A 20,879-nucleotide genomic window follows, 5' to 3' on the forward strand; every position below is an offset into this window, starting at 1 on the left:
AATTATAATTTTGTTATAATTTACTCACCCTTCCTTGCTTGCCCCAAACCTGTTTTAATATTGAACGATGGAAACTGGTTGTCATTTACCTTCATATTATTTTATCTGTCCTACTATGAAAGTCTGTGCCCAGACAGCACACATTCGTTGGGCTGACAATGGCCAAAGCTCAAAACGTCAACCCCTTTACTTCTATCATCTGTATATGGTCAGCCAAACATACGCATGATAATTCGGCCATGTGCCATGTCTACCAGATTCCAACATTCTTCAAAATATCTATCCATTTAACTAATATTAAAGGAACACTCCAGGCATAGGCTTATTTTACAAGTCGAAGTTAAACAGTTGAGTTTTACCATTTTTAAACGTATTCAGCTGATCTCTGGGTCTGGCGGGAGCACTTTTAGGTTAGCTTAGCTTAGCTTAGCTTAATAGGATTATAGTAGTTAGCATTTGAGGTGAAAAAAAAAAATATATATATATATATATATCATTGCCAATGATCAAAATTCATTTTTGTTTCAATTTCTGAGTGAGATGCTAGTGGTGTTAATCTGATTCAATGACTTATGCTAAGCTAAGCCTAAAGGGCTCCCGCCAGACCCAGAAATCAGCTAGATGTTTTCAAAAATAAAACAGAGAAGTTGTGACGTTAGCCTATTTCTGGAAAAAAGTGTAGTTTTTTATTTATGAAGCACTACTTTGGATTCTAATTATACATTAGTAAGTGTTGAAAATAACATCACATGCTATTACATGCTGTAGAAGTATTGTTTCATGTTAATAAATGCATTAGGTATCATTAGCTAATGGAAGCTTATTGTAAAGTGTGACCTAATGGGATTGTATTTAACTGCTTATACAGGGACTCATCTTATATAACACTATAAACAAACGCTGTAAGCATCGCTGTACAGGTTATATCCACTCAGATAAGCACAGTGGAAGGTCTCTTTGTGACAGACTGGATGTGTGTTTCCAAGCTGGTGTAATGAAGGTCTGAAAGACAAGCGAACCGCAGGCTTTACCAACAGACCTGAGATCAGCATGCCAGACTCAGCGCGGATAGAGAAGTGTGAAACCTTAGCCAGGAGTGCTGATAAAGAGAAAACTCCCATTTAATCTCGCAGAAAATGACAAAGTGAAATACAGAGGGAATTTTTGTTGATATTAGTTGATATAATTGCTTAAAACCCATTTTCACACTGTATATTAATTTATATTTATTTAATTCTGCTGCAAGTAATACTTGTTCTAAAGTGTTTTTTTTTTTGTAATAAAATTCCTAAACAAGTAGCTTACAATAAATTTGATGCAAGTTTATTTTGGCGGCAAGTCTGTTTAGTTGAGGTGGAAATGATGCCAATGATGGAGAGATATAATATTTGCTAATATTTTTAAAATAAATTTGACTTTTTTTAAACAGTGAAATTGTATGTTATTTTTTTAGTCAACCCAGGCTCGTTCTAATAATGTACCTCTATATACATTTCTGGAGACTGACAAATACATCCCAGGAGGTATGTTTTTTTTGTTTTACGAATCCATCAGAAGCTGCTGTATATGCTTTTAGAGATCTCAGATTTCTCTCGCAAGTGCCATTCGCGCCTGATGTTCTCGTGTAAATCCACCAGAGGCTGCTGTTGACTGACTGTTTGACTGACTGACTGACAGATCGACTGACCCACCCTCCCCCTTCCCTAAACCCAACCAATAGTATTTTAAAAAGCACAGATTGACCTGCCTACCTACTTCCCTAAACCCAACCGACAGTTTTAAAAAGCAATTCCGAAAAAAAAATCCCTAGTCAGATTTTACCACATTCTCACCCTGTTATTTTTTGGCTTCTGTTTTTATCTTGTGCAGGTTACTCCTGGATATAAAGCTGTTTTAAAACATAAAAAATTTATATAAATACAAAAAATGTACATGTACATAAATAATAAGCTGGAATGTGATATATTAAAAAAATAATAAATAAAAGAAAATTTAAGAAAGAAAAATATATATAATGGCACTAGGGCTTTACATAAACACCTGCCAACCCGCCAAATGCGGGTAGATTTCAGCTGTGGCAGTTTAGACAACCACTCTCACTAGCTGGTTGAAGATCTCTTTTAAATTGTAGTTTTCTTAAAGCAGGGTTCGACAATAAAAATGGCCCAATATGCATGCAAATGTCATCTTAGAATCGAGAAGCAGCATGACGACAAAAATAGCATTCGCGCGAGGTGAATACCGAATGAGAAGATGATCACTTACGCGCACAGGTGATGTGATGTATGCGACTGTTTAAAAAAGCAGATCATGGTTACCCATCTGTGTGTGATCATCCTTCCATTATCACACAAGGAATGTTTTTCACCTGCTTTCTTTTGCTTATTTATTTTTGCTAATATGGTTTAATTATAATTTTTACAATAACATTGCTTTATTGGAGATTAACTCCCCATGTATGTGTAGATAACTGGTGATCTGAGAGTCCTTTAGCCTGGACAGACTAGGCTACTGTGAGTAAGATGCATGGCAATAATTATTTTTTAAATGTAATTGTTTTGTTAAGAAAGCTTTTGTTGAATAAAAAGAGCATGTATACAGCTATATTTTGGATGTTTTGACATATTATTTAACGTTTGTGGCTAAGAAATAATTATTTATTTATTTTTGGTGTGGTCAGAGATACATTTGGTAAATGCTTAATGTTGAGCCCTGAAAAGTCATGTGAAATAAAAAGGAATTGCAATGACACTATGAAACCACAACCCATTTGCTCATGTACATTAAGCAAGTTTATACACAAAAAAAGTTAAATGAATGAGGCATGTGGACATAACACAAAGTCTAAACCAAGCAATTTTAGCACGCCAAAATCAAATTTATGCATATAAAATATATTTTCCCAACAACAAAATTGTGGCTAGTAAAAATGAGGAGTGGCCAGTAATGTTGGAAAACTACTAGCCACAGTGGCCGGTGATCAAAAAAGTTAATGTCAAACCCTAAACGGCACAGAAATTTAATTTCCAGTAATAGTTAGTGTTAATCTTAAAGAAAATATTAATTGAAAAAATGTATATAATATAATATAATATAATATAATATAATATAATATAATATAATATAATATAATATAATATAATATAATATAATATAATATAATATAATATAATATAATATAATATAATATAATAAATGGCTGAAGCTGGAATGTGCTAGATTAAAAAACACAAGGAAGAAAGAAAAAATTACAATGGCACAATTAAATTAAAATTCCAAAACTGTTAATGTTCGCCTCAAAAATAAATAAATAAATAAATAAACTAAAATAAAATAAAATAAAATAAAATAAAATAAAATAAACTAAAATAAAATAAAAAAATAAAATAAAATAAAATAAAATAAATAAAATAAAATAAAATAAAATAAAATAAAATAAAATAAAATAAAATAAAATAAAATAAAATAAAATAAAATAAAATAAAATAAAATAAAATAAAATTAAATTAAATTAAATTAAATTGTCATTATTATAAAAAATTCGGTCACACTTTACAATAAAGTTCATTAATTAATGCATTTACTAACATAAACTATGTTTGAACAATACTTGTACAGTTTATATTAATCATAATTCAACATTTAATAATGAATTATTAACATCCAAATCCATGCTTGTTAACATTAATGCACTGTGAATTAACCAACTAACAATGAACAACTGTATATTCGTTAACTAACATTAACTAACATGGATATATTTTATAATAAATGTATTGTTCATTGTTTGTTCATGTTACTAAATGTACTAACTAACATTAACTAACACAACCTTATTGTAAAGCGTTACCTAAAATTCCAAAACAGGTTTATATGAGCTAAACGGTGAGTTTTAAACTAACATAAAAGAATATTAAAAGAGAAAGAAGAAAAAGGGGAGAAAATAATGAAAGCAGAGAGCTCATTTTTAAAATCCAGTTCACTAAAGCCTGACATAAACCATAAAAGAATAAAACAAAGGAGCTGAAACATGTTTGCTTAAAATAAATAAATAAAAATGAATAACAAAGATGACGATGATGATGAATCAATCTCAAAAATGGAAAAAGCTTGACTATTCTTTGTGTTCTTATGTGCACTTTATTATTATTATTTCTAATTTTCTAATAATTACAATTTTATCTGTAAGTGTTTAATCTGTGCTGATATGAACTGAATCTGGTTTACAGATCTGAACCTGGCAGACAGGTTTAGGTATCTGTGGTGCCATGGAAACATTGTGGGATGTCATGGAGACAATCCAAGTGGAATGTCATGGAAACATTATGAAGGAGAGCAGGATTTAAACACACAAACATCATTCAGCCAGAGATATGGAGAATTATTTTTTGTAATTTCTGTAACAGAATATTTTATTGCGAGGCTCAAAGATTGTTTTAATTATTCTACTGTGATTAATGACCCTCAGATTTTTTTATAACCTATAAGAGTCTTTTTATAAATGTTACACACAGATGCATAGAGGTCCAAGATATGTGTCAAATGCTATCTACAAAAAAAAAGATTCATTTTAAAAATGTAACCAATTACAGTAGTTTACATTGTCATTGTTTATTTCATAATGAAAAAATAAACAAAATCAACCAACAATATCACAGTATTGAATTTATATTCATTGTAGTCAATGATCAAACACAACATTAAATTTGATGTATTATTATTTTAGTGCAGCCTCACATTTACAAAAAAAAGTAAACACATACAATTTGTATAAATTTGTATAAACACATACAAATTGGTCAGTATTTACATACAAAACAAACTCTAATATTCATGCCAACACACACACACACACACACACACACACACACACACACACACACACACACACACACACACACACATTTTTAATTAAAGCAGGAAACAGTGTTTTTTTGCTCTAAATCTGAAACATTTAAAAATATTTATTACAATATTATTTATTTTTTTACAACAAACGTATTTTGAAATTATTTAATAAGTTTCAGTGGGAAAGTTTTATTAAAAAATAAAGCAAAAACGTATAAACTATTGTATTGAAGTGTAAAATAAATGTCTAAAAGAAAAAGTAGGGTGAAATAATAAAAGTATATACACTCACTGACCACTTTATTAGGTACACCTTACTAGTACCAGATTGGACCCTCCTTTGCCTTCAGAACTGCTGTAATCCTTCATGGCATAGATTCAACAAGGTACTGGAAATATTCCTCTGAGATTTTGGTCCATATTAACATCATAGCATGATGCAATTGCTGCAGATTTGTCAGCTGCACATCCATGATGTGAATCTGGTCAGCAACTATACTCAGATAGGATGTGGCATTGACACGATGTTCAATTGGTACTAATGAGCCCAAAGTGTGCCAAGAAAATATTCCCCACACCATTACACCACCTCTATCAGCCTGAACCGTTGATACAAAACAGGATGAATCTGTGTTTTCATGTTGTTGACACAAAATTCTGACCCTACCATCTGAATGTCGCAGCAGAAATCAAGACTCATCAGACCAGGCAATGTTTTTCCAATCTTCTATTGTCCAATTATGGTGAGCCTGTGCGAATTGTAGCCTCTGTTTCCTGTTCTTAGCTGACAGGAGTGGCACCTGGTGGTCTTCTACTGTTGTAGCCCATCTGCCTCAAGGTTGGACATGTTGTGCGTTCAGAGATGCTCTTCTGTATACATCGGTTGTAACGAGTGGTTATTTTAGTTACTGTTGCCTTTCTATCACCTCGAACCAGTCTGGCCATTCTCCTCTGACCTCTGGCATCAACAAGGCATTTGCGCCCACAGAACTGCCACTTACTGGATATTTTCTCTTTTTCAGACCATTCTCTGTAAACCCTAGAGATGGTTGTGCGTGAAAATCCCAGTAGATCAGCGGTTTCTGAAATACCCAGACCAGCCCATCTGGCACCAACAACCATGCCACATTGTTTTGTTTTGTTTTGTTTTGTTTTGTTTTGTTTTGTTTTGTTTTGTTTTGTTTTGTTTTGTTTTGTTTTGTTTTGTTTTGTTTTGTTTTGTTTTGTTTTGTTTTGTTTTGTTTTGTTTGTCAACATAATTTCCCAGTTGGCTGATCATCAAGAACCACAAACGTTTTGTGGACAAAAATAAATAAATAAATAAAAAATTATATTAAAGTCGTATTAAAGGCAAGGTTTTTACAAAGCGGATTCTGGGAATAACTCTAAAGTACAACAAAATAAACATTTTAAATTGTATTTTGGATGTTTTCTGTTCATTAGACCAAAAAAGTATGAAAATTGACAGGTGCACAAAAAATTGTGTTTTGGCCCACAGTGTCTTTTTATTTGTGAATCTGATCGAACTTTAAAAGCAAACATCAGAAGAAGGTGTCACTCAGCAGTGAATGTGAGCCAGTGTGAGGCCTGCGAGTGTGGAGAGTGGGTGTCTGAGAGGAAGAAGGAGGCGACTGCAGGAACTAGTGTTTCTCTTCAGGGACTCCAGGCTCTTTCTCCTCCATCTCCACACTGCTGAGGTGTAGCTCGGCTCCATCTGCCGCTGTTGCCATGGCAACTAGTCCCACTGATCTACATAAGGCCGTGGAGGGAGATCTGCGCGTCTCATCTATTAGCATGACTCAACGGCATCTTCATCTCTGCCAGCCCTCTTAACGCTCAGTCATTTTGGAAATACGACTGAACGGAATTTAGGCTGACCTCTCAACATTTTCCAATCAGTTTACATGCATGCTTTCATTCTGAAACTTCATGCAAATCCAGGTCATGCAAATCCTCGAGCGATTATTTGAATGAGATGTGATACGGTCAGTTTTCACGATGTTGTGAAGCAGTTTTCAAAAGAAACCCAATAGCTTGTCTTTTGAACTATGAGAAGAGATCGGAAATATAAACCTGCTAATCAATTACTATTAATTTTTTTTATTTTGATTGTAATTTTTTGATTGAATTTGAAAAATCGATATTTTGTTGTACCTAAATTACATAAATACACACTACATAAAACATACTTGTGCAAACTGTAAAACAGCTTTACGACGAAATTCTATTTGTCTTTCTAATTGCAATTTCATATTTAATATACTGAGGAAATAGCTATTTAAAGTAAACTAAATTTAAATAATTGTCTAAAATCTTCCTTTTTAAACATGTGTTACAACTAACCCTCTGACTGTTACAACTTCCCCCGCAGGTGGGGTAAATAGTAACATTTTTACTCCTGGCACTTTTTGTTTTGTTTTGTTTTGTTTTGTTTTGTTTTGTTTTGTTTTGTTTTGTTTTGTTTTGTTTTGTTTTGTTTTGTTTTGTTTTGTTTTGTTTTGTTTTGTTTTGTTTTGTTTTGTTTTGTTTTGTTTTGTTTTGTTTTGTTTTGTTTAAAGGCAAGGTTTTTACAAAGCTGATTCTGGGAATAACTCTAAAGTACAACAAAATAAACATTTTAAATTGTATTTTGGATGTTTTCTGTTCATTAGACCAAAAAAGTATGAAAATTGACAGGGTGACAAAAAACTGTGTTTTGGCCCACAGTGTCTTTTTGTTTTATTTTTTATTTGTGAACATTTTTACTCCTGGCACTTTTGGCAATACTGCACAGAAACCGTAGGTCCGGCGATCATAACTTCAGTGCTCATGTAGGAGAGGCTTGTGTGTTGTTGGTACAAAATAAAAGGTTTGTCTAACCCTATTACTTTGTTCATTATTTGGCCAAAACCAAAAAGTGTTACTTTGTGCCCCGCTCTCCCCTACAAATAAAATACAATCTTTGAAAACAATGTAAGACTATGTAAAATGAATAATCAGATAAAAACAATTCTAAAATAAACTGTTTTAAGAAGACGTTTTACGAAATGTTTTAAAGATGTAAATGTAAATCTTCACGATGCCATTAACATTTAACCACAACCAATATAAGAAATAATTCATAATTGTTTCACTCCTTCTGAACTAATGCACAGATTATCATTAATGAATGATTTTATACATGAATCTTGAAAGACTAAACAATTCATTGAAGATCAGACATGCTGCGCTTTTAATGTCAAATCATAACTAATCCTATTTTTAATTAATACTATATGTTCATAAGAAATTAATATGTGAAACAGGGCTCCAGACTAAATTTTTGGAGAATTATAACCCCTGATTGAAAATAATAGGAGTGCAAAGGTAATATAACCCAATTATTCACATTTCCAACCATTTATACAGTGTAACTGACAATGGCTATGCAAATTTAACCGGCTTAACTTACAGAAGTACTTCCAGAATATTTTGAGACTTCTACAGTGTTAACAGCATATGTTGTTGTGCTGCACATTCATTCATTTATTTTCTTTCGGCTTAGTCCCTTTATTCATTGGGGGTCGCCACAACAGAATGAACCGCCAACTTATCCTGCATATGTTTAACACAGCGGATGCCCTTACAGCTCCAACCCAACACTGGGAAACACCCATACACTCACATTCTCAGACACACACTATGGACAATTTAGCTTACCCAATTCTATGTCTTTGGACTTGTGGGGGAAACCAGAGCACCAAGAGAAAACCCATGCTAACACAGGCAGAACATGCAAACTCCACACAGAAACGCTAACTAACCCAGCCGGGGCTCGAACCAGCGTCCTTCTTGCTGTGAGGTGACAGTGCTAACCACTGAGCCACCATGTCACCCTTGTGTTGCACATATAATATTAACTGTATATTTGATTCACTTAATAACATGAATAATTAACTTTGACCTTAGTTAAAATGCACATTTCACAGTAAATGTATCTAAAAGAATGTTATTAACAAAGAAGTACCATCTGTAAACATTTACATTTGTAGATCATGATAGGTATCAAAGGTATGTAGCAAGTCAATATCATGGGAAAAAGAAGCCTTGCTTTATGGTTTCCATGGTATTTGTAAAGGACAAACAGTAGACTTGAGACATTTGTATCTGTACAAACCGAGTTACCATTTTTAAATTTATTTTCCAGTACTGCTTCAAATTATTTAATCCTATTACATTACTTTTACACTATTACATTACTGTTACATTACAATTCTAATAGTATAATTAGGTATGAAAATAGCACATTTTTCCCTCATTATTTCACTATTTTTTTAACAGCTTTTGATTTATGGATTGAAACTTATGGAATTTCTGGAATGGATCATTGTTGCACGATTTAGCGTTGTTGTTTTTTTTTTTCAAGCCAGTCTTGCTAATAATAATAAAAGCTTAATTGGTATCAATATATCACATATTTATACATGACGAAACATACTATAAGTTTTCTTGAAAATGTGACAATTTCTTGCTGAACACTATTCTACAAACATGTCTGTAAGCTGTAAGTTAAATGCTTCAAGAATGCTTATACAGTTGAAGTCAGAATTATTAGCCCCCCTTTGAATTTTTATTTTTTTTGTTTTTTAAATATTTCCTAAATTATGTTTTACAGAGCAAGGAAATTTTCACAGTATGTCTGATAATATTTTTTCTTCTGGAGAAAGTCTTATTTGTTTTATTCCGGCTAGAGTAAAAGCATTATTACAATTTTTTATGAACAATTTTAAGGTCAAAATTATTAGCCCCTTTATGCTATATATTTTTTTTCGATAGTCTACAGAACAAACCATCGTTAAACAATACCTTACCTAATTACCCTAACCTGCCTAGTTAACCTAATTAACCTAGTTAAGCCTTTAAATGTCACTTTAAGCTGTATAGAAGTGTCTTGAAAAATATCTAGTCAAATATTATTTACTGTCATCATGGCAAAGATAAAATAAATCAGTTATTAAAAATGAGTTATTAAAACTATTATGTTTAGTAATACGTTGTAAAACAATCTTCTTTCCGCTAAACAGAAATTGGGGAAAAAAATAAACAGGGGGGCTAATAATTTAGACTTCAACTGTATTCCATATGTGGTGCATGAAATAAATATACAGGATCATCATAATAGCATAGTTTCATACAAAGCACACTGCAATACTCCAGGCAGTAGAATTAGACCCACACACAGGGAGACTAAAAATAAAAGCTGAAGCACATTTAGCCACAGCTCCGAGTGCTATTCATGCAGAAAAACAAGCTGTTTTACAAACAAAAGAATATCATTTCTGAAATGTTATCATCATTGAAATGTTCGTTTATCGTCTGTCTGTAGAACTGTTTTAATATATGTTTATTTAAAATCACTGTAACCGAGAGGAAAAATAAATTTTACAAATCCAAGTTTAAATGTCTGTGAAAAAATTTAAGACCACAAAATTGTAGTAAGTTTCCCTGTACTGGGTTGCAGCTGGAAGGGCATCCGCTGTGTAAAACACAAGCTGGATAAGTTGGCGGTTCATTCCGCTGTGGTGACCCCTGATAAATGAGGGACTAAGCTGAAGGAAAATGAATGAATGAATAATTGAATGAATTCAATTGTAGTAAGAAAGTAAAAGTTTCTTATGTGATTTTGAATATGATTAGTGATGATGTTAATTAATGTTTAATAGCAAATCTGATTCAGCATGTTTAATTGTTTAATGAATAACAAGCTTAAAATTAGTCACATATTTCTAACATTCCTAATAATATGACCTCTAGTTCTACAAAGAAAATTACACCAGTGTGTTTGAGACACATAGCACAAAATTATAGACACTAAAACTAAAATGTGTTAAAGGACCACTCCACTTTTCCCCCCTAAAGTTAAACTGTTCAGTTTTACCATTTTTGAATCTATTTAGCTGTTTAGCTTAGGACTGGTCTGTTTAGCCTAGTTCAGCATATATCATTGAATCAGATTACCATTATCATCTCACCCAAAAATGAGACCAAGGATTATTGATGATTTTTCGATTTAAACAACCCAGGCTCATTCTGATTACGTACCCCTATATACATTTCTGGAGAGGGCAAAATAAGTAATAAATAATAAATTATTTTATTATTATTATATTTTTTTTTTTGCAGTTTTTGTTTTTGCGAATCAACCAGAGGCTGCTGTGTATGCTTTTCAGATCTCAAATTTCTCTCGCGAATCCCATTTGCACCTGCTGTCCTTGTGTAAATCCACCAGAGGCTGCTGTCGACTGACTGACTTACTGACTGACCAACCAACCGATCCCCCCACACTCCCCCTTCCCTAAACTGAACCAATTGAAATAAAAAATTAAAACTAAAAGAATTCCGGTTGTCGCGGCCAACTCTGCTCTGCGTCTTAAGTCTGCCAACATACATGTCGAGCTGTTGGACAAACTGGTAACAGTAGAAAAGTCATCCTTACGGAGGTAAGCGGTCAGCTAGTAAGCAAGGTTAAGAACATCATCACACTGCCCGGTAGCGTTTGTTTAAAATATGAAACGCAGCCATATAGATAATGCGTGAACTCCAGAAATGTACATAGGGCTACGTTTTCAGATTGAGCCTGTGTTAATTAGTTCAGTGATTCACTTGTCTAGATGATCTAATAATCCCTGCTTTCTTTTGGAGGTGTGAAAAAGGATGTGTATCTGAAATGTACAACAAAACAATCCTAAGTAACATATTTCAGATTCGCAAAAATGTACACAGCGCCCTCTAGTAGATCTAAAACGTAAAATGAAACATATTTTCTAATGTATTTGATGCACAACAATGTAGGCTGAGGCAAGAATTTCCAATATTCCTGGCTGGATCCTGTATTTTGTATGTCAAAACATAAATATAACACAAAAATATCCAATATCATAAGGTATACATGACATTGAGCACATTTGAATTGTGTGAAACGCATCTGATAAATATTTGACCACATTCTTTTTCATGTTAATTAGTCGCACATTAAATTACCAGCCCTAATATGTATACAATATAATCTTGGCTTCTCAACATTTCTTGAATGTTGCCGGTTTATTGTTTTTTGGAGATTAATAGTTCCCCACTGAAAGCACATTTCTATCTGTTAACTATGTGTTGAGAATAAACCATATGTAGGTTAAATAGTACATATTTTTAAGAATGAGACTGAGAGAGTGTCTATGTTTGCTTCTCCCTAATTTGGACAGCTTGAACCAAATGCCAAAATACTATATAAAGAGCTTCATATTCATTTCAGCAGCAGCATTAATGCATGACGTAACTACTGTAGGCTGATTGGCAGCCAATAGTGACAAAGCTCCTAACCTTAATGTCTGAAGTTTGACTGGATCATATTGAAGACTCAGAGTGGGTGGGAATTTGACTGCTTGCATGACTTTTTCTTTGCAATTTCAATCTCCAGGGAGCTGTTCCCGCTAACTCATTGCTTTTACAGTTATCCCACCAATAATCTACACTTTGGAACTTCGACAGTGTAATTTTTCACCGGTACAATGGCCAAAAGGGCAAGAACAAGAGGAAATCCTCATTTGGTAGAGATAAACCTTCTACGCTTCTGTTTTTCCCCTGATAAACAGCCAACATCTGAAATAGCCAAAACAATGGGTGTTTCTACCGCAGTAGGATATTGTTCTGATTTACATAAGCAATACGACATGAATATTAATACGCCTCAACAGTATATCAGCACAGATGCAATTATACTACAATTATACAATTCTATAGCAAAAAATGTGACAGTTTGACTGCACTAAAAATGATTTATGCTGCTTGTTTACTTATTTAAAATGAGTTGAAACAACACAACTCTTAAGTTTTTTTTTTTTTTTTAAAGAGCAAGCTCTTATTGACATCCATTCTTCATAAGGTTAGCATCAGAAAGAAAGCAATGTTTTTTGACAGTTTTTTTCCATTTGGTTTCTGAATAGACCTGCGTTTGCTCCTCTCACTATTAACCTACTACAAAGTCCATACATGAATCAGTGAGCGGAACAAAGAAAGCAGAAGCAGGTGTTAATCTTCCCCTGTGCTGGCGGAGTTTACACACATTATCAAGTAATAAAATGGCACATTCACACCCTGTTGTTTGGCAGGTTGGCTTCAATAGAAATTATTTTTGCGCTAATAAAAAAGCTTTGAGTTCTGAAACTTACAGGATAGTTCAATGACCTCATATCTGCCAAATTATTGTACATGATTCTTAACATTGGAACTACCATATAGCTATTTGAATGGCCATATCTGTCGTTTTGACTGTTTATACAGTATAATTTCTGGAGAGCGCAAATTATGTAGTCAGAGCTACTTCTGGCTGCATTTTGTCTTTAAAACGAATGCTACGGGGCAGTATGATGCCATCGACGGCCACCAGGTGACCACTTACCTCCCTGTGGACGGCTTTTACGCTGTTACAAGTTTGCCCTGTAGCTCGCCACATACGTCAGCAGACTTGATATGCAAAGAGGAGTTGACCGTGACGACGGAGCTAGAGTCTGGTGAAGAGCGGTTGCAGAAAACAGGTAAAACTAAAACAAAAGGCAAAAATTAAAAAAAAATAAATAAATAAATAAGATCTGTGGTAAGATCTGAAAATGTGGTAAAAATCAGGCAGTTGTGAGGTTTTTTTTTTTTACTGAATGGCTTTTGAAAACACAGTTGGTTGGGTTTAGGGAAGCAGGTGATCGAGACAATTATTGCTTTTGAAAACACTATCGGTTGGTTTAGGGAAGGAGGAGAGTGGGGGGATCGGGTGGTCAGTCAGTCAGTTGACAGCGGGCTCTGGTGGATTTATGCGAGAACAGCAGGTGCAAATCTCACTCACAAGGGAAACTTGAGATCTGAAAAAGCGTACACAGCAGCCTCTGGTGGATTCGTGAAAACAAAAACTTTTAAAAAGTACCTCCCGGGATGTATTTTGCGCTGTCCAGAAATGTATACAGGGGTACGTATCAATAATGAGCCTGGGTTGGATGCAGAGCCGACTGGGATCAAGCTTGGAGAAGGATAATTTCAAAACTCAAGTAAAAGCAAAAAAGTCATGTGAAATCATGGTAAAAGTTCACAGCTGCAATGCTCTCTTCACTTCTAGTTTGTTTTTAAAAACACTATCGTTTGGGACTAGGAAAGAGTCAGTCGATTGCGAGGTAATATATTACGCACAACAAGTCCTAGCTTCTCACAAACACACACGAGAAGAACACATAAATGGCACATATGAGAAGGCGTAGCTCAGTAACATGTTTCAGATTCTCAAAAATGTAGACAGCGGCCTCTGGTGGATTTGTCAACACAATCTGTAAGCAAATGTTGCCGAAGCAATGTACTGTAGTACACAAAAAAATAGCCCTGGGTTTGTATTTCCAATTAGCCTGGGTTGAAATACTCATTACGCTTTTGTATACAAATATTTGTATTTACTAATAATATATAGGTGGTGCGGTGGGTAGCGAGGCCTCCTCACAGCAAGAAGGTCGCTTGTTCAAGCCTCGGCTGGGTCAGTTGGCATTTCTGTGTGGAGTTTGCATGTTCTCCCGGTGTTGGCGTGGGTTTCCTCTGGGTGCTCCGGTTTCCCCCACAAGTCCAAAGACATGCGCTATAAGTAAATTGGGTAAGTTAAATTGTCCGTAGTGTATGTGTGTGATTGAGTGTGTATGGATGTTTCCCAGTGATGGGTTGCAGCTGGAAGGGCATCCGCTGCATAAAATATATGCTGGATAAGTTGGCGGTTCATTCCGCTGTGGCGACCTCAGATTAATAAAGGGACTAAGCCGAAAAAAATGAATAAAATAAAATAAAATAAAATAAAATAAAATAAAATAAAATAAAATAAAATAAAATTAAATTAAATATACACACATTTAGGAAAAGTCAGGGTATTATTATTATATGGGTATTATTTTATAATTTAAATGTATTTATAGCAATAAAAAATTGTAAAAATGACTGTCTCAGTAGTTATAGTGTTAATCAATCTTATTTAAAAAATGTAAAATGATGCTGAATGCACAGCAAGATAACAAAAAAGCTTTTAATTCAGCAAAAATCATGTTTAAATCACATTTTCTAACTGTGCATTAAAGCCTAAATGGACATTTGCACCAAACATACACACTCTGAATGAACTGAATTAAGAAAAGGTGGAAACCTTGACCTGATCGATGAATAAAGTAGAGTGTTTTAGACCATTATAGCCATAAGAAAAAGTAGTGTAAGACGATAAATGTTAAAGCAGTACATGACTTAGTGAAAACATTCAGAGCATAGTCTCTCAAGGATTTAGAAGAATGTGTGTCAAAAAGGAAAGTATGACTTAATTCTAGCTTGACATCTCTCCACTCCTCCACTAAAGCAGCAGAAGAGAAGGTGCTAATGAGAGCACCTGGCAGAATAGCTGAGAGCAAGAAGTGTTCCTGAGCCTCTCACAGCGAAGCTCTCTCGTGTACATCACTCACACCCAATTTGATCCATATGAGTAGACAGAGACTCAAACACAAAAATACATCTGCACCGAGAGGTTTGGGTGGTTAGGAAAGGCCAAATGAGGATGCTTCAAAATATCCCAGCAGATATAACTAGAAGGTTTAATTTCATGTTTAATTTCATCACATCTGTAATGTGGGCCAATGAGAACACAGAAGCTTGTACATAGTTCTAAACATGGTAGGGAGACAATTGTATTGGTCCTGTTGGGTGTAACATGCGGGGATCAAGACGAAGGACAACAGAGGTAAGGATCCAATTGCAGTTTAATAAGATTAATCGTGTAGGCAAACAAGATCAAAAACAGGTGAGGCTATAGTACAAAAGGGACAATCCAGGAACGTAGTCAAAAACGGGCAATGGTCAAAATAGGCGACTGAACAGGATCAATGATATAACAAGGCTGTGGTCAAAATTACAAGCAGGAAAAAACAAAGAAACATCAGGACAAGCGTACTAACATTACCTCAACACATGTCAACATTAACAACTCCGTACTGAACAAGTGTTTGTGTGGTGGATAAGTAGTCCATGTAATCAGTCAATGAAGCGCTACAGCTGTGTGCATGTAAACATCAGAGTACCCGAAACAGGTGTGTGTGTGTGGTGCATGACAGGATTTGTGGTTCCTTAACACATCTGTAGTTCACCAGCGATCTGTCAGGAATGGATCGCTGGAGATCATGACAGGTACAGTATTATTAAATGGGTGAAAGGTTTCCAGAGCTTTTGTAAAGACACACAACGGTCTTGTTTCTGGAAATCAGTCATAGTTCTGCCTTGTCAACGATATCAAATATCATTAAAGACAGCAAACAATGATTGGTCAGTAATCAATGTGACGTGGCATGTTTATAATAAATGACATGACAATCATTTCAGAGGCAAATTTGCCTGAAACAGTGACTATCACAACACACTAAAATATTGTGTAGTCTAAACTTGGCATAAAGGGGACCACCAAAACAGTGTAAAATGTGTAACCAATTTATCATTATTATCATTATCATTATTATTATTATTATTATTATTATTATTATTATTATTATTATTATTATTATTATTATTATTATTACAGAATTGTAATATTGGCCATTTGCAAAAGCCTCTTTACACCAAGGATAACTATGAAGATAAACATATCAGTTCTAAAGTCTTTGTCAACATTAAAATATAAGAGAGTTCAGACAATGACTACAATGTAAAAAGCGATTAGTTGACTTTACTAAAAACAATTTAAAACTTTATCAGTTTCTTTCTTCTGTTAAACACAAATGAAGGTTTTTGAAAAAAGCTGAAAACCTGTAACCATTGACTTTCATAGTTGGAAAAAAAAGAATACTATTTGCGTCAATGATTACAGGTTTCCAGCTTTATTTAAAATAACTTCTTTTGTGTTTGACAAATTGATTATGAACAAGTAAAGGGTGAGTAAATGATGACAGAATTTTAGTTTTAGGTGAACTACTCCTTCAAGTAAAATGACTGATTGTTTTTACAGTGTCTAACGAGAACGAAACAAAGCAACAATTTTGTTGGAATGATAACAATAAACTATGACCATAATCATAATAAGGATACGGTTTTAAAAACTGTTCTCAGCATAAAGAAGCATAAAAACTTTAATATAAAGCAATCATATCATCACTTTCAGAATAATTTTTTATATTTATTATAAACGATACCAAAGATGTTTAAAAACGTTACCCACAGAATGAACATGAATAAATTTTGAGGTGTAGACTAGTGTGGATGAGATCATTTTGATAAATATTAATTAGAGGAGATCATTATGAAAGGCTAGCCTTATATAAACCACATGAATGATGCATTGCATCAAATGAGCTTCACATTTTAACCCTTTATTACGCAATGAACCATATTTAATGACTTATTTTACATTGATTACAATATAATATATATAATAATAACCTTGAGTAATGCTCATTATGAATTAGTTATTACTATAAGTTTTTTAATAAATGCCCTATAAAGGGTTAAAATCACATGTCAAGCTCACACTAATTGTTGTTTCATGTCTCTATCACAAGTGATTTTAACTCATAAAGCTCATTTGACACACACATGATTCTTATGTGCTTTTACTGAAATATTAGCAAAAACTGCAACTTAAAACACCAGTGTATCTCGGGTATGCAAAGATAGTTTCGCTATCATTGTCTTATCTCCTTTATAGATGCTTTTACAAATTGACTACTTGTTTATATTTCATTGGACTGACTGATAGCTAAATTAGCTCTTGCTGGTTAAAGCCACGTCAATGCAACAAAAACAGCAAAAACTGGCAATTATCACTCACTGATGTGGATGCAAATATAGTTTCTCTCAGCAACTCATTATCATTCTTGGTGTGAGTTGGTCTTAAGTTATTAATGTAAAAAGAATCGTGGCCTAATCATTTATTATTAGAGGTGTGACAGGAAGCTTACACCACTATATGAGACGAGATATGAAATTTGGTTCACGAGACAAGACACAATTTTTACACTTTATTTAAGAAATCTTCAATGATGAAATATATGAATGGAAAGTATTTTATTTAACTGAAAAAGAAATCACAAAATGCTAAACTATTTGGGTGCTTTTTGAAATCAACTGAATGGTAATATACTTGTATTTTAATTAATTCTATGCCATAAAGAACATGCAGACACTGCTAAATATTATATATATATATATATATATATATATATATATATATATATATATATATATATATATATATATATATATATATATATATATATATATATATATATATATATATATATATATATATTAATAAATATTTTATATATATTATATATTTATATTTGCTATAAACTTTACTGACTGGCTTCTCCACTGTACAGTTTCTGTCACGTGGTGGAGTCACAAAACACAAAAATCCAAGTGCAGCAATTTATTTTGACAAAAACAAAAGGGTTCCTAATCTTGCACAGTAACTACAAACAAGATACAAAAATCTAGAACTGAGACCAGACAAAAGAACTAACAAAAAGTCCCAAAATAGGCGACTACAAAAACAGGGTAGGAATGTTAACAAAAAACAAACAAACAAGAATCCAAGAATAAGCAAGTACAAAACTAGATAACCAAACAAACATACCAGGCATGAGGGGCTAACAAAATCCTAAGGCAACTAAAACACAAGACAAAAGGGTTTATAAAGACAGAGCTAAATTAACGAACAAGAAACAGCTGAAACAGAATACAATCAGAAGTGCAAAGGATTGTAGGAAATGAAGTTAAACTACAAAACAAGCTAGTGCCCTCAAGTGTCCAAAAGAGGGCACTGCAACATATGACAGTTTCACATGAGAAATTGAACTCCTTTCCACAAATGTAACTATTTAACGCGTGTTCGATGATTATGATGATGATGCCGATGTCATGTGTGCTTGTCTCCTGGAGTTCACTGTGTGTGTGCGCACTCGGAGGAGATGTGTGTGTCTGTGGTCCTTTACTGACTCAATAGGTGCAGAGAATAGTGTCAAAGAGTCGTGTGTGCACGAAATATCCAAAATGCGGCTAAAATTCTAGACAACGGTAATAGTTTGATTACGGCATTTACATGCCTGTACTACACGTCAATAATGTGACTAAAATAGGAATCCTCCACATGTCTTAATTTAATTTGTGTTTATGACGATTATGACTTTAAGCATATCTAAAGTGCTATTCCATCGCATGGTTATAAACCAATGTTAATTTGTGTAGCAACAGTTAGCAGCCTCTACTTTTGGATGCGGCAACCTTTGAACTCCAGTAAAAAAAATTGGTCACATCTGCCCAAGCAAATGAGTGACGCACGGGTGTGAAAAGCAGTTGATGTGCAGTTCAAATCCAATCTTGCCTCCAATCTTCAGTGCTAAATTCACCCTCACGCACCATCATAACATCACAACTCACAAGACAACTTCTCACCTCACTGAGAAATCTCATCGAAATTTAATCTCACGAGATCTCGTAGCCCAAGATCTCGTCACATCCCTATTTATTATTATGAATAAACTGCCTGTTTATTAGAAACCTCACCCTGTTTTACCTTAAAACTAAATGTACAACATACAACTGCTCTTGTATCCAACATAGTATTTAAAATGAAACTAACAAAATGATGAAATGAACCAGTACCATGTTAAACTACACTGCAAAATCAAATCCAATTCCATTTATTTAATTTTAATCCTATGGAAGAGCAGCTTCCTGCAATCTCAGAGAGAAAGGTACAAATCTTTTTTTAAAATGTGCACTTTTGCATGTACCAAGTCAACATCTGGATCATAAAGATACAAATTAGTAAGTAAGATGTAAAATATGTACCTCACAATACTCCAAAGATTCAAATTTGGACCTGCTAAGTATACAAAAGTGTCCATTTTCAAACTTATCTCCGCATTGACAGGTTTATACCTTTATTACAGACAGTGTGGAGAAAATCCAGAGTATTAATTTCTAGCCTCATCCCCCTTTTGTCTCCAGCTACTAAACTCAATACTCTACAGCCCCCAAATCGAAACAGTTGGACATGTGTTTCCATCTATTACCAACCTCGATCATAAGGCAAGGCCAGAAGTTAAATGATGGCATTATTTGTCTCACATCCAGACTGCAATAAAGCTCAGTGAGCCCATTACAGAAGTCCACTCAACCTTTCAATAGACCTCTACAACCACAGGAAATTATGGAGCCATTTGGACTGTCATGACAGTGGCCATAACTTGTGCAGGAACGGCAACAGTAACAGGCACAGAACAGCTTCACTGCATCCCTCTTAATATGCTATTTCCTTCAATCTCATTCAAATCCTTTTTATAACCAAACCAACCAACGAAACGATTTGAAAAAGAACAAAGAACATTACCTTTACGAAAAAGCACATACAGACCTGTACCAGCAGGGTGATTTTCAATAGTTGTTCTTTTATTATAATGATTGTGCTGTTTTCCACACTTACCGAAGTAGAAACAGGATGACCTTTTGTGGATTGTATTGGCCGCTCTCTGTAGAGACTCCCAGTGCAGGCAGGACTTGTGTAGATTATCACTGGTGGGTATAGACAGCCACCCAGTTCATTTGTGTGCAGACACTCATGTTTTCCTCATCTTCAGCCTCCTGTCCAAATCCTGCCAGCCGCTAGACTCTGATGGCATATCCTGTTATATGGCCCATGCTACACTTTCAGTCCTGACGCACTGACCGAAAGAGGCTGCCTCTCGTTTCCAGATGCACCTGCAAACACAGAGGACATACACATATTGTTATTTTTCCTGTCCTGTACACTACTCACAACCAGTCACATTTATTTCTGTAGAATGTTATACAATGCAGAATGTGTCAAAGCAGAGGTAAACACACTGTAAACAATATGTCTGTAGTTTAACTATTTGTGAATCTTGAATTTTTGCATTGCATTATGGGACTTTCATCTATCCTTCAAATATTTTTTGAAGTTGAAAAGTTTAAAAAGGTGACTTTTAATAGAGTTAACATGTTAACAA

At 34.0% G+C, this 20,879-nt stretch overlaps 1 protein-coding gene across 1 annotated transcript in view; it reads right to left on the reverse strand.

The window, feature by feature from the left end:
- Positions 1 to 20,572, reverse strand: part of lrrc7 (leucine rich repeat containing 7) — a 191,457-nt gene extending 170,885 nt beyond the window's left edge. The window contains exon 1 of the mRNA XM_056459998.1: positions 20,336 to 20,572. The gene's annotated coding sequence lies outside the window, so the exon portion shown is untranslated. The remainder of the gene's footprint in view (positions 1 to 20,335) is intronic.
- Positions 20,573 to 20,879: the final 307 nt, after the last annotated feature.

Source organism: Danio aesculapii, chromosome 6 (assembly GCF_903798145.1).
Source record: "Danio aesculapii chromosome 6, fDanAes4.1, whole genome shotgun sequence".
Classification (NCBI taxonomy): Eukaryota; Metazoa; Chordata; class Actinopteri; order Cypriniformes; family Danionidae; genus Danio; species Danio aesculapii.